The sequence below is a fragment of the Limulus polyphemus genome, unplaced genomic scaffold (genome assembly GCF_000517525.1).
Source record: "Limulus polyphemus unplaced genomic scaffold, Limulus_polyphemus-2.1.2 Scaffold286, whole genome shotgun sequence".
NCBI lineage: Eukaryota > Metazoa > Arthropoda > Merostomata > Xiphosura > Limulidae > Limulus > Limulus polyphemus.
In genome coordinates this window covers 143,567-157,811 of record NW_013665896.1, presented here as the reverse complement: position 1 = coordinate 157,811, position 14,245 = coordinate 143,567, and the positions used below count along the sequence as shown (strand labels likewise).

Sequence of the window (14,245 nt, the reverse complement as noted above, 5' to 3'; positions counted from 1 at the left end):
ATCTTTCTAGAACTCATTACGTGTTACCAGCGTCACGTGACTTCCGCTGTCGTAACAGTATGCATAGATGAAGTACGTAAAGGCTGTAATGGCAAAATTTAGAAAGTACAAAAGGAAATCAGTGGAGGAATAAAACATTTAGAAAAAGAAAACTGTAGGCCTAGTCCATATAAGAGACATAAGTAAACCATCCCTCATGGTGTATTATCATCACCAATTCCAAAATACGCTACAATATGTGTAGAGAGAGAGGCACAGAGAGATTGAAAGAGGGTGTATGTGAGTCACTAAGGAGAGTTTATTCATTAAGGAGCATGAACTGATTATTCTCAATTCTGCAACCCCAACACATGACAGAATAGCCCACTCAACTGGCTACTCGACACCCATGAAGAACTAGTAAATGCAGAGAACAAGCCAAGCCTAACTCTACAAATAAACTATATCTAACAGAAATTCCACTCACTTCATAATGTAATGGCTGAAATAGTCACGAATTTCACCCTTCCATAGTGAGTATGGAATATATCTTTATTCATGTATATTCACATAATATTTTCTAAAGGATGTGTCTCTATACGGGCAGTTTTGGGGTCTAAACTCCATTGAACAGAGAAAAAAAAACAGCAAGTGATACTTCCTGTAGTATCCCCTACCTCCCAACAAGTCAGTATGAAGAGTTTTGCACAATTTTTGTCGATATTGGGAAAATATTATTGGTATTGTGTTGATTTCCATCAAAAGTCAGTCAATATTACAGGTTGATTCATGCCAGACTATCATGTCTGTTCGAGTGATTGAAATTCATAGCAGGGCCAAAAACGGCCTTTAGAGGTGCCCGTCCTATCCATGTAGTTTTACCCTTATGTATTTAATCACATCTGTTTTGACTGGATGTTTCAAGATTGTACACATGTGTTAAGTTTTTTGCATAGGAAAAGGCTATATACAACATTCATTGGACACGTGACGTAACATTAATCCTAATAGATATATGGATCAGAATGACTTGTTTCAAATACTTTCATTGTCTTTGCAAGACTATCACATCAAATGACAATTACAAAATCAGAGGTTGAACTACCAGTGAAAGGAAAGAGAGCAGTTATTATACAACCAAGAAATGAGATACTTATTCCTGGTCTTTTTAGGAACAACTCTAGGTCTAGTGAATAGGGCGTGGCAGAAACCTTCCAAATTACACTCACACATTATTGGCTGGAGCTATGAATAATAGCTCTGAAAAATAAAATTATTAGGTCACAACAAACCAAGAAATCCAAGTCAATTTTAGCTGGAACATTGCACAGTATCAGAAATAGGCACCTTATATAAGATTTAGGAAATCTGATGTTAATTAAATTTTCAGATGGATGGAGCATACCACCTCATTTGCAAGAGCTGTATGACCAGAGCTGTGAAGGACTTACAATGCCACAAGTTACATGACTTGCTCAAATGATACTAGTGGATTTTATTGTCTAGGCTGAGCAAGTAGAGTATCTCAAATGATTGATACCAGAGATGCAGCTCCAAAATGCCAATTGGTCAGACAACTCCAACTTGCAAAATAGGCTGAGACTATCAAAGAAAAGAAAGAAAGAACAAAATATAATAGAACTGAGTATTAATCCTTTGACAATATTTACTGTAATCATGAAGAAGAAGAATGGACCCAAAATATTTTGTGTGAACTACTGGAGGATAACAAATAAGGATGTTTACCCACTGCTAGGAATTTGCTCTGCTTTGGGATGCTTTATCAGAATACAAATGGAATACCCTAAAATGGCAAGCTCATCTACTTATATGGTATAACCAAATATGTGAGTACCTTAATTGGTGCATATGACAAGCTAAGAAAGTACTTGATTTGTTGAGAAAAGAGAACCTTAAGATGAATCCCAGGAAGTTTGAATTATTTTGTTGACAAGTGTGTTTCCTGGAAAATATATTTAGTAGAAAGGGAAGGTCTACAGACCAAGTAAATACAGAATCTGTCTAGAACATACCAACACCAGTGTGATGATTTCTTGGACTGTGCTCTACTGTCATTTTTTTGTAAAAGCATTCTCTGATATAGCTCCTCCTTTAAACAAACTAATCAAAAACAAATATCTTTTGTTAGGCTTCTGATTTTGAACAACAATTCAACAAACTGAAGAATGAGCTAACTATTACTTCTGTATTAGCATACCCAACTCCTGAAGATCCACTGATTTGACAGTAAAGAGAAGTTGTTCAACTCAGAAGTAACCACTGAGTATTATATAAGCCATGGATCATTTCCATCATTACTTGTGTAGGCAAATGTTTACATTCCAAATAGCCCATACGACATAGAGGGAATTGATGCATTCCTACAATCCACAAGGCCAGCTAGGAAGATGGCTCCAGAAACTTGAGGAGTACGACTCTAACATCGTGTATTGCCTTGGTTGGAACCATGGAAATGTTAGTGTATTATTCGGAACACTTTGTATTACCTACGAATGTAAATGCTGTGAAAAGAAGAAAACACAAGTTTACAAAGACAACCAACATGGAGTGCAATAGAACAGAATCCAAGATGAGGCATCCATGGATTATGAAGGATTAATGTGGTCCAACACTCACTTAAAAGTTTTTTAGGAAAAAGATATGATTATTAAGACAATTACGCACTGGATCGTGAATAGTATAGAATGATCTTCATGGCAAATAGTGGCTCATTACAGCGCAAAGATTAAGATTTACTGGGAAAATTGGATGATTCATTTGCCTACGACAAGGCTTATTATGCTAATATGGGAAGATATAAATTAAGAATTCAGTTAGTACATTCATAATTTCTCCATCATCTCACAGACTTCAACAAGCTAGTTGTTAAACAAGACACTAGAGAGGACAATATAACCTTTCTATTAGGTTGGATGAAAGAAATTTGTAGAGGATTGATTTGTACAATGTCAACTGTGCTATGAAAGAAAAGGTCCATGGAATTTTTGCTTAAATAATTGGTCCTCTACTACAGAGCAGCAACAGGAACAAATACATCTTGGCAGACTATATCATCTAAGGACCAGAAGCATATGCTTTTTCTAACCAGAAAATAGAAACTTTAGCAAAGTAACTTCTCAATTAATATGTTTCAATATTTCAGGTGTCTATTGAACTTTACTTGCATCAGCGATGGAACTTCATAGACGTGTCAAATACTTGGAATTAGAAGAACCACGACAGATGCTCTTCTTTACTCTTCTGGTAGAATGGTACAGATACACAATTACATGCTTTAAAATCAATTGGACATTTACGTGGATGAATGTCAGAGATTGTGAGGTTAAGACCTTCCACTCCTAATCACCAGTTATTGAACATCTATATATAAAGTACAGGCAACACAACGGTATCACTTATATTCAGAATAGGAGTGAAAGTGCTACTGGGCATTCTATATTCATACCCTGAGAAGCATCACTCAACAGATCCTCATGTAGAGTATGCAGTAAGAATAACAAACACTATGGATTTTATTCATTACTTTACTCGAGAAAGACATAAACCATCTGGTGATAAGATGAAAAATCACAATGATGTAATTGCTGATAAAGCTGGATCATGGTGGTAACATGGATTGGCTGTACAGTCCATGGCACAAGAGAGGACTATTTTCAAAGTTAACTAGATGCTATACGATAAATTACGTGGTTTATAAAATACTGATACACAGTCAGTCTAAGACAAATTTCATCCACCATGATCATCTTTGACAGTATATTAGTGAAAGAATGACCAACTGTTTAGCTTGAAAAAGATGTCATCAGAGCTAAATCATCCTGTTGAATAGTCTGAGGTTTCTGTCAAGATCACTTTCAATGTTATTATCAACGATGGAACCACCAGTAGATTACCATAATCACTTACCTCAAGAGAATTCTTTCGGTGAAAAGATGGCAAGTGATGATAAAAGGCAAGAGATTATCCCGTTTTTACAATGCAAGCCACAGAAAATAAATCAGCATGAAGATATGATGACTCTGGACAGTTTAAAATCAGTTATTGAGTGAAAAAAGAAGATTATATTTCATTAGCCAAAATTGTTATTGTTCTTTACTTTTTACACATTTCAGTAGTAATTTAATGATTCCAATGTTTAGATTTATGGATATTAATGTTATCAAATGTCCAAAGATTTACAAGTTTAAGTGTAATGTATCATTGTTTTTTCATATGTAATGGGGTTATTCAAGGAACTTCACAATCCACAGAGGAGCATTGATTTAGCCTATATTTTTTTATCCAGATGTTTTTCAATATTTATATTGTTCCTTGGCCAGAAGGAAGTTTAACATGATGTGTTGTGTATGCTTTTAATGTGTGAAACTTTTGTCAAAGTTTAGGAAAGAACGTGAGTCATATATAAAGAATGAGTTAGGGTAGAGTGAGCGAGTTAGTCAGTGAATGGGTAATATGTGCGTATTTTAGTCAATTATTTAGTCCAGTGTTGTGAACATCGTGTTTGTATTTCGAAAAGAGATTCGAAATTAGTGTGGTGTTCAAGTACACTGATGTCTAACATAAAAACCAAAGTTTTATTCAAAACATTGTTAGGGAAAGAATAAATTGAACATGGACAGTAGAGAAAAACAAGTAAACACAAGTGCAGTTTTAAAGGTAAAATTCTTTATTAAACAAAAACGGTGTTATGACACCTAAATAGGCCAGGTTTCTTATTCTGTATTATCTGGCTGCTAGGGTTAAGGACTGAAAAACAAGAGACAAAGGCCAAGAAAAATCAAGAGCAAGAGACAAACTTAAGAGGAATAAGAAACGGAACTATTGAAATACCTCACTTAAGTACACTAGTGAAAGTAAGTCTCACAAATGTTACATATCTTAACCAATGTTCTATTAATAATATTAAGCCAAGACAGATGTATGTGTTTCTGTATATCCTATTTGAATAGAGTACCTTCCAATAAGTTTGTACAGAAATACGTAAGTTCTAGATTGAGACTCGAGGATTAAATTTCAGTATTTAGCATTTACCTGTGCAAAAGGATTAGCAACTCTTTACAACCGTTATATATCTGGACAACACAGTGTTAATTAACTACATGAAGATACTGCATGGGAACTTACAAAAATATTATGGAATATATCTGAATAAACATATATAACCTATAGTTATGGTTGGGTTAATTCATGAATATTTCAGTCTTACAAGCTCTCCCCCTTCTTATCTCAGGGGTAGCCGTACCCCGATCTTTAAAATTAACATTAATACCAAATCAGAAAATTAATAAGAATTAAGTGACAAAATTTGATAATCACTTTCTTCAAGTGAGATGCATTACATCTAAAAAAAGATAAGAAAAGTTGACACATAAAACTCAAGCAGCCGTTTAAAAAATAGTATAAGATTAAACAATATGAATAACTTAGCCATGACCCAACTCTTTCTTGAGAAGTTAGAACCAGAAATAATGTGCACACTGTACTTTACACCATTTACTTCCTGGTGAGTCAGTGGTAAAGGTTCAATTTCTTATGGTGGACAGAATGCAGATAGCCCTTTTTAGCTTTGCACTGAGAAAACAACTTTAATTCATTTCCGCAAATCATGACACATTTTTTCCAAGTACCAGTAAATATGCAATCTATCTGTCTTGTTATTAAACAATGCGCGTGTAGCAACCTTGTCCATACTCCTGGCCATGCGAGCTCCTAGCACCAACAACCAATGAGGAAGTTGAGATCTCTTACATACACGTGAATTCCTATTCTATTTTCTGTTGTTTTTTTAATGTAAAAACAGAGTCTTGGTGCAATGGAGAGGTAGGAACATAGCTCAAGATGACATCTTACACAGTTAACTGAAATGAGGTGAACTACTTTGATAATCAGAGAATAATACTTATAGTCTTTAAGGTTTTGTAGCCTGGTTATTCACAATTTCTACTTGCCTTCTGATATAAGTTAAACAAAATCTGGATAAATAAATTAAATCGTGCCTGACTTTACAAGTAAACCTAGAATTACATCTATGTGGCCCTCACAAAAATTATGTTTTAACAGTACAACAGTCCCCCAGTGGGACTGTGATAAATCTACAGACTTACAATGCTAAAATCTGGGGTTCGATTCTACGTGGTGAACACAGCAGAAAATCCATTGTAGCTTTGCTCTAAAACAAACAGTACAACATAATATAGTTATCACACATCCCAAAATTCATGTATAATGTTCAGAAATGATCTTGAGACTAAACACTTGTCAATACTCACAAGATCCGAATATAATTTAGTATAGACTAACTAAACTTATTTCCGAATCAAACCTATTCGAAAGCAATATTTACATTATGTTGTTTTTTTGTTTTTCATTTTGAATAATCAAGTGATCATATTATGATTTTGACGTACAAGACTAAATCATATAACTTAGCAATATCTCAGTTACCAAAACTGCAATATATTCCTTTCCCAATATCAATGAAAAAAATAATGCGTCAAGCATATCTTTCAGTTGATGTAATGTAGGTTATCTTGTAAATCAATGCATTTTATTCAGTGAAAATCACATGCTCTCAAACATTTCAGTTTTAACTCAAGACTGAAACATCCTCTCTCTCTCCCTGCATTACTAATACACAGGCCACTTCGTGTTTTTGTCTCAGTATTTTTCAATAATAGGATAGCTAAATAATATTTTTGACAGAATTGTTCAAATCGCGATACAAGCATGAAACTTGGCTTGAATGTTTTCATTGGCTAATGTTTCATAAAATATACATTAGCAACCTGAAAATCTAAGATGACTGCAATTTCTTCAGTCAACGTCAACTTTTGCCATATAAATTGATAAATTGCCTAATTTGAGTGATCTCAGTAACTAGTAACATGTTTATGAGCATTCTACAATTAATTATGATATTTCAAAATCCCACTCCTGAATGAACAACCAGCTTGCAGACAAAAGAGTGAATGTCAATGCATTAACAGGGCACACTGGTGACATCACTGCTGTGTAATGCAGCATGAGGTTCAGTGTCAGCTAAATATAGCAATGTTTTAGTGTTCCAAATGCTACCTAATCAGTCCCATTATTGCCAGCACGGAGAGCCATGCCAAGGATTACTGGGCTGTTGTTATCTGGATGGTATACATATCGCACGCCACTTGAATTACAAAAGCACGAACCTAGTTGAATCATATAGAGCAAAGTGGATAGTGAACAAGGTAGTAAAAGGATAAGCCTTCTACCATCAACTATTGATTCACTTACATACAAAAATCACCAAGTCTACCAAGTATAAATAACAAACTGACTGGATTAAATGTCACCTTTGTGAACAGAACAAGAAGAAAGATCTCAAGCCACCACCAAGCTACTACAATAGAGGACAAGATGACAATACTAACATCACAACAAATATGGTATCCATTATTTCAATAATGTTGGTCACAGCCAGACTATATTATGGTGGTGGAATGGAGGCTACATTGAGAAAAACATAGGGCTCCTGACAGAACATCTACCACTGCAAAAAAAAACAACAACAACAAAATCGACGAAATCCCCCCCCCCCCAAAAAAAAGATGTGTAGAATGTGAATCTGCTTTTTTTATGTGAGAAAGATATTCCAGGATTTGCTTTAAGACAAGCAATGACCATGAAGAGAAATGGACACTCTTCGCAAAACTCAGTGGTGGAAATGTATTAGGTTATCAGGAACATTTGAGAGGTGTGATAATAGTAAAACTACTTAACCCTAATACTTTAATGTAGAAATTGGACAACTAAATATGTTTGTGTATTCAAAAAATAACATTTATGGCGTAACCACAATGAGTAGTATTGGCAATGTGGGCAAATGTTTTTGAAATGGTTGCAGTGAATGGGAGCATTCACAGTAGTCACGAGTAACACCATTTGAAGGAGTGCGCCATGCCGAGGAATTAGAACCTGCCTCTACTTTTTTCTTGCTGCATGGCTCGAATTAAGCTAACCAACCAGAATAAGTTAAACAATCTTGAAACAACTATAAACGTAGAAGCACGTGAAATATAGATAACTAAAAATGGATGTATGAAGAGCAGCAGCATTCTCTGTTGCAAAACTGCAAACTAAGTTCATATAAAGACATTTCAAAATAGGACGATTCCTGGCTGAACATTGCATGCATTCTTGGAATTACTGGTGAATAAAACTCTGCTTTTGTGTGATAAATAAATAGGGTTGTCGTATGGTTCTATGGTCACTAGATTTGTTCGTTTGTAATTAAGCACAAAGCTACAAAATGGGCTATCTGTGCTCTGCCCACCAGACATACCGCTGTGCCACTGGGGGGGGGGGGGCTGGTCACTGGAACACTTTAAACTGGGTTTGAAAGTTGATATGAACTGAAAGACATTAACATGTAAAGTGAACGTTACCTCTTTGTTAAATTGAGTATTGTTGCTTTATCACTGTGTGTAGTAATAAAAATAAAGATAATATAATTTTGAATAATAAAAATAAACGAAAAGGACTAAAGTATTAATTTGTAAAGACTGGCATTTATATTTAAAACAGAGCTGATATTGCAGCAAGTTAATTCAATACTAAAATTGGATAGCTCATGTTCAGTGTGTACATTTGGAGCTGACACTAAGAATGCACAGAATCACTTAGAAATATACAGACCACTTCATGGGTTAGTTTCTAGTCTGGACTGATTCGAATTCACAGGTGTGTGTACAGACACTCTATCGTGCTAATCACATCCCTTGTGCTGCCGTTGTTGCTAGTTTCTAGTGTAGATTCAGTTTTACATGACAAAATGGTGGCCATCTTGTTTTTTCTGGTAGCTAACGATATTTTCATAAAAATTATATCTATGAGAAAATCCATGACACCTTTCATGCTTGTATCAGTAGTTGAATTATTATACATGTTTTCTTTCCTTGTATGTATCATATTAATGTAAGTAATGTATACACAAACTAGTTTAACCTTTTTCAGAGTGGATATATTTTTGTTTTTTCTCAAAAGTCACAATGAAAATACTTAACCAAATTGCATAAAACATAGAACAAAATTATTAACTAATATCTAGTCTTGGCTTGAAAAAGTTGTTTAATTATAGTTTTTCTGTAAATTTTTATGTTATGAATTTTTCAAAATTTTATTATAAGACACTGTCTTGAAACAAAAACACAAACCAAAACATGAAAAAGACCACCTTTCGTTTCAGGATTTTAATTTATTTTATTCTTGACCAGGAAGTTTCATTTGATATATATCATCAGTTTCAACTTCAGTAGCTTATTTATTTAGATATTTTTTTAGTCTATGCTAGCTATAACTTCTAAAAACACCTCAGAAACTGACAACATTCTGTCGGTGACCTAGCTTTTCATAAAGGTGATAAGTCAGACAAGGTAACAATAAAATCATCAGTCGAAATCTATTTGTTTAATAATTGTACTTTATTTTCATTAAACTATAAGATGTTGTATTTATGTGCATTGTTTGAATACAATAAGCTTAACAATAATGTACAATAATAAAGAATTTGAGTCACCAGAATATTTGCCCTCGCCTACTATACTTTCTAAGTATGAGGTTTTACTGATGCTTTTTCATAGAAGAAAATTTCAGTGACTTTAAAGAAATATAATTTAACACAAACAATTTTAGGAACGAAAATATCATCTAAAGAAACTATTGTTGTAAACTATATTTTCAATGTTTTAATTCAGATTTTTGCTAGAGGGCGCATAATGTTAAAATCTAGAAAGTTCATTAAAGTTAAGAATCGATAAATTTTATGCAGCATGTAGAAACATTGGTATAATAAAAGTACAAGAATTAAGGAAGCAATGAGTATTTAGTAATCAATGATTGATTCAGTTGAGTTTTACTAGTGAGAGTTAGCATGTTTGTTTATCTTTTGGTTAATTTTGAGAAGTAATTGTATAAGTAAGATAATGTGAGATTCTTGCAGGATAATTACAGAATAAATCTAAATTTAACTAACTGACTGAGATTAAAGTGAGATTTATAAACGTATTAGACACTTGATTTATTTATAATCAGAACGAAAAAGTGTGCGTACTGCTCCCTCCGCCCAGAGGCACAGCATTAAGTCTGAAGGCTTATAATGCTAAAAACTGGGTTTCGATACCTGTGGTAGACACAGCACAAATAGTCCATTGTGTAGCTTTGTGCTAACTACATACAAACAAAAGTGTGCGTACTTGAGAAAAACACTTTACAATGACCTTCGTAGTGGACATGCGAATTGATCAACAGCTTCCATCTCTTGGGATGTATATCTGTTGTCCCATTCATGTTGATAACGAAACAGAACAATTTAGAACCAACACTCCTTACAAAAGTCCATAAGCAAAGCCTCACCTCATGACTAGAAATTCTCTTACAGTATACAAAGGCAGTAATCTTTAGGACATTGCTGCTGATGACCTATTCTACATTATGTGCAAAGTGGCAGCAACATCCTCGTAGGCAAACTTGATACTATCAGGTAAAGAACAACAAAGAAAAAGGTAGCTGGACCGAAACAATTCAACAGCTTTCTAGACCATGTGTTTATGCCAAAACTGCATAGAATCAGACTAAATGATTTTTTAAACTTCCTTTATTAAAAAGCAATTAGATAATATATGATATACCCGCCTATAACTAGGAGCCACAACTCTTATTATTGTGAAGGTCGATTTACTGCGTGTTCTTCATTACGAGTTTCGGAAAACCATACAGGAGCCTATTATTTGCTGTTACTAATAAAAGTGATAATTCAACTCACGGGACATAGAACAGTAAAAAACAACAACAACAACTTAGAAATATTAATAATTATTATTCTTTGAGTTTGACAGCCAACACATGAAAGATAACAAATACCAAATTATTAAATAAAGTAATATACAGTAGAGGGCATGCAGGCGCTTGGTTTCTTTTTCTGTTTACATGTACTAGTGGGCGGTAGAATCAAAGTGCTTTTAACCCAAACGCGGAAGCTCACAATGACTAGTTTTGTACGTTATACTACAATTCACTAATTTTACTACACTCTTTGTTATTGCTGTTGGTTAACAGAAACTGCTATCCTTTTTGTGATTCGATTGGAAACAGTTTAAAACTGACTTTCGTTTCAACTTCCAAGTTCCGGTGTGTTTTACCGTAATTTACGTAAGAATATATCTCAGTGATAGTACTGTCTCTCTGCGGCACCCCACTGTACCTGATGTATTTCATGGTGCCCCGAATCATTGTTACATAGACTAAAAAGTATATAACATGGCAGTTATGTTTTAACTTTTAATCATTTTGAGTAGTACTAATTGTAGATTCTTTTGAGTTCAAAGTTCAAGTCCTAATCTTTTTGGTAACCAACGTCGCCTCTTGATTAACAAATACTTCATTTGTCATAAGGCTTTAACAAATTTAACTTTAAGCCAAGAGTTGAATATTATTATTAAGTTATTAGTATTACTTAAACTTTAGCATTATAAAATGTGTAGCGTTATAATATTTTATTTTTCAGTAGACTTTTGTAAGTGATATATAAAGCTTTAACATAACTACACCATAAGGCTTCTGTACTTTCCTTTATCTTCACCTTGATTTAAAATAATAACCAACCAGGAAGAAAGTTATGAACAAAATAAAGACTCGAACATAATTTATAAATACCATGCAAATTTTCTGATCCATGCAGCTTATGATTAAGCTTAACTTTCCCTAAGTATATCAGAAATAGTATTAGAACAAGGTTATGTTGCAAAATCTTTAGGTAACCCGTACATTTATCAAGTTATTGCTGGTGTACCAATTCATGAATTACATGCTTTTTTTTTGCTGCTAACCTTAGAAAAGTTATACCAATAATTATTTTGAATTATAAAAATGTTTGTATATTCATTTTTTTTTGCAAAATTTGTTTGCATCTTATTTCAAATAACATTGCTGAAGATAACGATATTGTATTTCTTTCAGTGTATGTTATTATTATCGAGTCATCATTATTTTTTATGAACAGTTTTAGATTTTTTTACTTTTGAATGTTTACAGCTTGTAAGATGTGTCAAAGTTCTTGAATGGGAGACTATATCACGGTTATCATAATGCAGATTATAAGTATAATTTGGATGGGAATAACCTAACAGTGTTAAGAAGGAAAGGGATCTTGGTGTAATAGTTAACCAGTCTCTAAAACCATCCAAGCAATGTGCTGTTGCTAGTGGTAGGGCAAATAGGATTTTAGGTTGTATGTACTGAAATATTGAATACAGGTCTAAAGAGGTTATAATTTCATTGTACAGGTCACTAGTTAGGCCACATTTGTGTTCAGTCTGGGCTCCTTACCTTAGGAAAGGCATTGAATTATTGGAAAGGGTTCAGAGAAGGGTTACTAGAATGGTGCCTGGGATGGAGGGGTTGTCATACGAGGAGAGGCTGAAATCTTTCAATCTGTTTTATATTGAAAAAAGAAGAGTTAGGGAGGATCTGATTGAGGTGTTTAAGATTGTAAAGGGAACTGATAGTTTTAACAGTGAGAATAGTAGGACTAGGGGACAAAAATATAAATTTGGCAAGGTAGGAATCATCTTCAGCTAAGATAGTTTGAATTTTCTAACAGGGTGGTTGGCTTTTGGAATAGGTTGCCTTTCAGTGTTGTAGAGGAAGTAAATTTAAGAAAAAGCTTGATAATTATATGAATGATAAGGGCTGGCTTTAATATTTTTTCTTTTAATTATTTGAATTTAGCTTAGAGGATGGAACAGCCGAGATCGACCAATAGGTCCCATGTTGTCCCAAAACGTTTTGTTATATAGATTCTTTAATATATCTAATGAACAGATTAATTTAGCTGGAACATTGTATTGATTTAATTTATGATGCCTCAAAACCAGAAAATTTTCATTTTTCAACTATGCTATATTTTATATTTATGTGAGTTATTGAGAGTACAGAAATTAATCAAAAAGAAAGTGAAATGGAGCATACATTTAATATACGGAATAAATTTGTAACCAGGAAGTCATGTTCATAATGAAAAGTGGAAATGTTCGGTGTGTTAAAAATAGAAAGCATATGGATCAACTTATATTATTGCAAGTGAAAACAAATAATGGTAATAAGCATGCAGTGTACAAAGATATTTACACTATAATGTGCTGTCTACACAGATACTATAATCCTCACCATTTTAACTTTTGTTTATTTTCAATTGATGCCAGTTATTATAAATAATATTTTTAAACTAATAAAGTACAAAATGTTATTATATAAGGTTTTTGAGGCAAATGTAATTGGAATGAAATAAGTTCCAAGAATCAAAAATAGTACAATTATAACTTAAATTTAATGTACTCTTTTGAAACACAAACTTATTTAATTATTATTATTTGCTGAACAAAAAGATGGCTAGATATAAATCAATTATCAAAAAGTTATGTTTTAGTGAATCATTAAAACAGTGATAGACCAGATGCTATAGTGTAAATATCTTTGTAGACTGCATGCTATAGTAGCACCAAACAAACTTTGTGTAATAAATTTATATCAAAGTACTGCACTTGTTTTTCAGGCTTATAACTGACAAAATGTTCTATCATTTTTTTATTTAGTATCTCAAAAGTAAATATAAAATTAGAATGGGAATTGGGCCCTCACAAACTGCTGATGAAAATGTTTTTGGTTAAGTCTGTGAGATGTCTGAGCTATTAAATGTTCTCTTTCATTTTTACATTATAGGATATTGTTACATCTCTGTATGTTTGTTTGTTAATTTTTCTACGATACAAGTCCTTTCTTAAATAAAACTTGTTTATTCTTCCTCAGTACAACTTTGCAATACACTTAATTTTCACAGTTACACACACTATAGTTCACAACAATTCACTCACTTTCTACCGCGCTTGACTCAATTGTTCGTCTCTATCTCTGCCTGTCAGCAACTATAGTTCTGATCTCTGTATCTGCTATCCTTGGTTCCCGCCAACCGTAACTGCTGTCCTTGGTTCCCCACTCTCTCTCCTCTCTGCCCCCCCTCTCTCTCTGTCTAGCACACTTATATACGATAATACCGCCTCTTCTAGAATCTTCTAGGCTCTCAACACGTGCTGCCAGTGTCACTTGACTTCCGCTGTCGTAACACACTAGCGTTTATCACGAATCTTCTAGAATACTCGTTACGTGACCCCCGCTGTCGTAACACACTAGCGTTTATCACGAATCTTCTAGAATACTC

General features: G+C 33.6%; 1 protein-coding gene across 5 annotated transcripts in view; it reads left to right on the top strand.

The window, feature by feature from the left end:
• The first annotated feature begins 10,950 nt into the window (after positions 1-10,950).
• Positions 10,951-14,245, top strand: part of LOC106457049 — a 28,319-nt gene continuing 25,024 nt past the window's right edge. For 2 of the 5 annotated variants that reach the window (XM_022382860.1, XM_022382855.1), the window contains exon 1: positions 10,975-11,280. The gene's annotated coding sequence lies outside the window, so the exon portion shown is untranslated. Of the gene's footprint in view, positions 11,281-11,317; positions 11,378-14,245 lie in introns of those variants that run through there. The other 3 variants (XM_022382858.1, XM_022382856.1, XM_022382859.1) reach the window with 3 other exon arrangements.